Raw genomic sequence first — 5,888 nt, forward strand, 5'->3', positions numbered from 1 at the left:
ATTTTAAGATAAATATATACCCGGATCTAGCAAGACAGACACGCGTAACTCGCGCACCCCGGCTGGCCAGGCCCCCAGACACGCCCCCCCGGACCGCCCATTTTAGCAAGCCCCGGGACTTATGCGCATCCCGGGGCTTTGTGTGCGCTGGCGGCCTATGCAAAATAGGCGCGCCTATTTTTCATAAGTATAGTTACAGTTATTTAAAATTGCAGCCAAGACGCGGAGATTTTCATTGGCTTAGTTCAGTTAGACTGTTGTAGTGAGAAAATGTACCGAGGATGAGAAACTGACGTGCATTAAAAACGCTGTGCTAATGTTCTTTACTTGTTAACTGAAAAGTGTAAATAAACTTTTCGGGTTGACCTCACTGTGAACGTTTGCGACATAAACTGACAGAACCTGAGAGTTCATGGACTGTTGTTGAAGTTCTTACAGCACAAGTACAGGGTGGACCATGGAAAGGTAGCCCACCTCCAATACCAGTGCCTCGCTCTCTGGAGGAGGCCATAGCCCCTTGCTGTCTGTCTGCCGACTGTCTGTCTGTCTGTCTGGCGATGTGGCGTCGCCCTGTGTGCACTGTTCCGGCTTTATTTTGCCTTCCTATTCCGATCCACTCGCTCGTTCATCTTGTCAAACTATCGCCTGAGGCAGGCTGCTTTCCCATGGACCACCCTCTACTTAGCTCAGATTCTGGTCTGAGAGTGGCTGTGCAATTTAAGTGACTATTCAGCGTTTCATAGGAAACAGGACTAGATATTTCTGGGTCCGCTTTAAATTCAAAACCTCTGAGAACAGTCACATAGCAGAGGAGAGGAACTATAAGTAAGCTTAAGCTGTTGTTCACTTAAGAAAGCAAATCATTTTCCCTCTTTTAGTGAGTCTATGGTGGGACCGATTATCCTTTATTTTACACATCAAGTTAGACCAGTTCAATAAGACACTGCATTTAGAAATATTATTTAAGCACATCTTCGGAAGAGGGGGTCGCGGATAGTGATTTATTTAAAGATCGGACTTCAAACACCTGCTCCAGGAGATGGAGAGAAGAGACAGACGGCCTTCAGCCACCTGCATCCGGCACCTGGAAAAGACAAAGGGAGAGCTGCAGCGAGGAAAATAGGAACCGGTCTGGAAGGACTACAGGACAGCTAAGGCCAACATAATATGGTAATAATTTGAGAAAGCTACATATTTACACACTGCATAGGAGTGAAAATAAGGAAACTGTGCTACTTCTGGTATTTTTTTTCTCAGTGAAGCAAAGAGAACATTAAAGAGAAAAATTAAAAACCAACAAACATATTTACCTTCTTTGTTGCATTACACCTGAGGATCAGCCTGAACACCTGAGGAAAGAGTTTTGAAAGGATCATTGTCTTTTATAACTAACTTTGGAATGAGTCTATATATATATATATATATATATATGACTCTTTTACCATATAAGGTATTGATATCTCAATTATGCTTATCTGAAAAGAGTTCCCTATTAGCAGGTACCGGTACCAGACAAGGGATAAGAAATCCTAAGTGGAAGGGTGATATAGGAAACAAAAAAGTCCTTTAATACTATTTTCTATTGTAAAATAATACTTTCTGCCTTAAATGTTTCTTTTGTAAACTTCAAACTACCAACTTACGTTATTTTCTTGGTAGACAAACTGTTAAACTGTTTCCTTTAAGTTTACATTTGATTTTGCTGAGTATTATACTTTCAAAGTGTCTGCCTTCCCTCTCTACCCCTGGGAGACTGGTTGGGTGGGTTTCAGTCCCTTGTTTCCTGGTTTTGGAAGACCCAACCGGAAGGCAAGCAAACTTTTCCTCTCGTAGCCCCTCTTCTGTGGACTTAGTGGCTCCCAGAAACCCCATAATCCTAGAGGCCACCTTAGCGGGAGAGTCACTGCCCGAAGGGAGTGGGGTACAAAGGCATTGCTCAGATTGTCCTTGACGACTTGGGTTGTAAGGCTCTTCTCTTGCCTCATGCTTCCTCCTTGCCGTGCTTATTTCAGTTTCCTTCTCACTGTTTTTTTTTAACTGCATGCAGCAAGGTTAGATTCAGTAAAAATAAATAAATAAATACATTGGAAGCTGCTTCCCTTAGCCCGAGATGACTCTAGCCTCTTTGCACACTGCTGCTTTCATGAACAATAACCTTACTTCTTTCTCTGCCGCGCATGTTGAGCTGTACCCGCTGCAGAATGCATTCCCTGACTTGCTTGGCGATTACAACATTAGGGAGTTTTGGTTCAGAAATGTACCCTTGAGAAGCTGACCAGTCGTACCCACTCTCTGCATGGAGATGAAAAATCTGGCCACTCTGACTTTATGTCATACCCAGGGGCTCCTAGCCAGGCTTACAGCTCCACAGTCCCCGTTCACCTCGTTGCCTGGCACGAGGCAGGGGGGGTCTGGGGGGTCCATCTGCCAGCCGACCTGCAGGGATGAGGGGGCCTTCTGATCACAATTTGCACAATTTGATCGCATACAATTCTTTATTTGGTTATTTTTACCCAGGAAGGTTTATTGGAGTTTTAGGAAAAGATAAATAAATATATGAATGTGTGTAAAAGAAGAAAAGGAAAAAAGTGGCAAATAAGAGGACGAGCCTGAAGAGTTTGGCATTGTTGATTCTCCAGTCCCTCAGTTTGTTTCCTCCACAAAATAGACCTGATTTGTAAAAAGCATTTTCCCTTTCGATCACTTTAATAAATCAGTCCCCAAAAATGCATTAACCGGTGCAGTGCACTGCAAGCGAGACACTGGAAGGCAGGAGGAATGGCCCAAGCAGGGATCGGGAAACTTTCATAGCCTTTTCAGCAATACAGAGTGGGGACAGCAGGTAGGAACTGAAAATGGGACAGCAGGTAGGAACTGAAAAGGCCGATGAGCTTTCTTTTGCAATGTCACTGCTAGGACGATCCTGGGCTCTGCGGCTGGCATCATGGCTAGGCCCAGGCTGGGAACACTGGGTGACCTTGAAGATAAGACAAACCCTACAGAGAAAATGCAGGAAGATAAGCAGGCTCGGTTACTCTGGACAGCACAGCAGAAGGAATAAATGCAGCGGGGCACGTAAGCAGTTCGTGGCCAGACTTAAAAGCAATGAGGCTAGGGGGCAGGGGAGCGAGTTAATGGAAAAGAGTCAATCTGGAATTAAGTATCAGATACTGCCACCACCTCCCTACCCATTTAAGAGTTCAGCTGAGACGGTGGCCCTCGTCGTGGTGGGACCTGCCTGGGTGGAGTGGCCCGCAAGGATTTCTTTTGGGTTCATCTCTTGCTGACGGCTCATCTTCTGGGTCCTGGCTCTTCTCTCCCCCTCTTCCATTTAAATAGCATTAGTTAAGGCTTGGGGGGGGGGGGGGGGGCTGGTCTTTTACCTGCTACTTTTATGCTTCTGAATATGGTAACGACACGGCAAATTAATTCTATGTCCTAGGAGACTGCCCCCGCTGACCCGGTATCGAATGCTAGTGGGAATAACTGTCTCACGCTTTCTCTGCCATTCAGCTTATACAAGCGTGCGTGGCAGCCAAGACAAACCCAGAAATGATGAGCTGTGGCTGGGGTGAGAATTGAAGGCAGACATGCACATTGTAAATATTCTTATTTATATTACGCTTGGGGTTTATACAATGAAAAGTTTATTTTTTTGTACCTGCCAGTTGTTTGTAACTCTGTATTTTTTTTTTCGCCAGTACGTACTCCAAGAGGATGTGTGGTACTGCTGTCAATAACGTTAAGTGACCGCCGTAGGGTTCCTGGTACCCCCAAAATTTAGGAAAGCCTTCACTCATCAATGTCAACCCATGCCATCTTCTCAGGAAACTGAGGCGATTTGAAAAGCTTATCCTGATCCAAGAGGTAAATGAGCTTTTAGGTCAGGGCTTCCCAAACCTGGCCTGAGGATCCCACACAGCCAGGTGAGTCATCAGGATACCCACGATGAATATGCAGAAGAGAAATGTGCGTATACTAAGCCTTCGGAGTATGCAGGTTTATCCCACGGCTATGGGGTTTCCAGGAAAAGGTTTAGGAAGGCAGAGGTAATAGGGAATGGCCTCCCAGAGTGGTGATGGAGACAGAAACTGCAACGGAATTCAAGAAAGCACGAGATAGGCAGAGAGGATCCCTAGTCGTAAAGACACGAAGGCAAGTCAGACATCAACTGGGGTCTATGGCAATGGAACAAGAAGTAAATTGGGTGGACCAGATGAATCTTGGGCTCCTTAACTACCTTCCTGTTTCTCTGAAACTAATACATATCAGCCTCCATAGCAACTAGAGAGTAATACAGAGGCAACACACAGAGCAAGCAACGCCAAAACCCTACTGCTCAGACGTTTCCTCGTTTACAATAAAGACGCTTTGTGCCATCTACTGGCTGCGCTAGGTTTTTTTCTCCCGATCCCTTTGGAGATAAAAGCACTTATACTTTTCTTTAGTCAACATAAAAAGAAAATGGTCATACTAAGAGTCTGCTTAAATCCATAGATATACAGGTTACCAGCCAAGATGGCGGCGATACCATTTTATTAGACTAATTAGATACCTAATGCATTTGCATTTAGTTACCTGGCAAGGTTGCTCCTCTACAAAAGCCAGCAAATTCTCTTGCAGAGATGCTGGCTTTGGTAGAGCAGGGCAGCTGTCTGGCATTCCCTGCCAATGTGCATGCTGTGCTGGTTTCTGTTTCACACCAAATCCCCTTCCATATCATGTCAGATGTGTCCTTATTGATTACTTGTGAAATAGAAAAAAAAACACAGCTAATACATAACTTTACTCAAAACACTAGATTACATTTAACACAGTGACACTCTTGTAAACAAAGGGGCGGATTTTCAGAGCCCTGCTCGCCTAAAACCGCCTAAATCCGGGCGGATTTAGGCGAGCAGGGCCCTGCGCGCCAGTGCGCCTATGTTCAATAGGCCTACCGGCACGCGCAGACCCCGGGACTCGCGTAAGTCCCAGGGTTTTCCGAGGGGGGCGTGTCGAGGGGGTGGGCCCGATCCGTGCGGCGTTTTCGGGGCGGGCCGTAGCGTTTCGGGGGCGGGCCCGGGGGCATGGTTACGGCCCGGGGTGGTCCGGGGGCGTGGCCGCGCCCTCGGGACCCGCCCCCAGGTCGCGTCCCGGCGCGCTAGAGGCCCGCTGGCGCGCGGGGATTTACGTCTCCCTCCGGGAGGCGTAAATCCCCCGACAAAGGTAAGGGGGAGGTTTAGACAGGGCCGGGCGGGTGGGTTAGGTAGGGGAAGGGAGGGGAAGGTGAGGGGAGGGCAAAAGAAAGTTCCCTCCGAGGCCGCTCCAATTTCGGAGCGGCCTCGGAGGGAACGGAGGTAGGCTGCGCGGCTATACGGAATCGATAGCCTTGCGCGCGCCGATCCCGGATTTACGCGGCTACGCGCGTATCTACTAAAATCCCGCGTACTTTTGTTGGCGCCTGGAGCGCCAACAAAAGTACGCCAAATCGCGCTATTTGAAAATCTACCCCAGCTGTAATTATAGCAAAATGATCCACTGCAGGAAAAAAAAACGGGGGTCAATAGTGAGCAGCCAGCCATATCACGGCAGTGCATTTTCACCCGCCACATTATCGCCCCCTTTGCGCCAATGAAATAGCTGTAGCTATTTCTGACACTAATGCAGGTGATAAATGTGCGAGACATTATCGCCCACAGCGCTGCAGGCCCCCTAAAGTTCCTTAGCCCCCACCTAAACCCTGCCCAGACTCCTCCCCTTTCCCTAATTTGCATTTTCAATTCACGATGCGGTAACACCCCAATGCACGCGATAACGGCCCATCGCGATTTGACCCCTACAGTTTGGGGAGAACAGAAACAAAACAAAGGTAACAGAATTAACTCAGCACCTACAGAGAATCTCTA

The 5,888-nt window shown here is 47.4% G+C and overlaps 1 long non-coding RNA gene across 1 annotated transcript; it reads right to left on the minus strand.

Annotated features, from left to right (window-relative positions):
- Positions 1-901: 901 nt before the first annotated feature.
- LOC115082376 lies at positions 902-4,660 on the minus strand. Its single transcript, XR_003854156.1, has 3 exons — positions 4,579-4,660; positions 1,311-1,349; positions 902-1,084 (listed from the first exon to the last, which is right to left on the minus strand). It is a non-coding gene; the product is annotated as an uncharacterized LOC115082376 (long non-coding RNA).
- Between the last annotated feature and the right edge of the window lie 1,228 nt (positions 4,661-5,888).

The sequence above is a fragment of the Rhinatrema bivittatum genome, chromosome 1 (genome assembly GCF_901001135.1).
Source record: "Rhinatrema bivittatum chromosome 1, aRhiBiv1.1, whole genome shotgun sequence".
NCBI classification, from domain to species: domain Eukaryota; kingdom Metazoa; phylum Chordata; class Amphibia; order Gymnophiona; family Rhinatrematidae; genus Rhinatrema; species Rhinatrema bivittatum.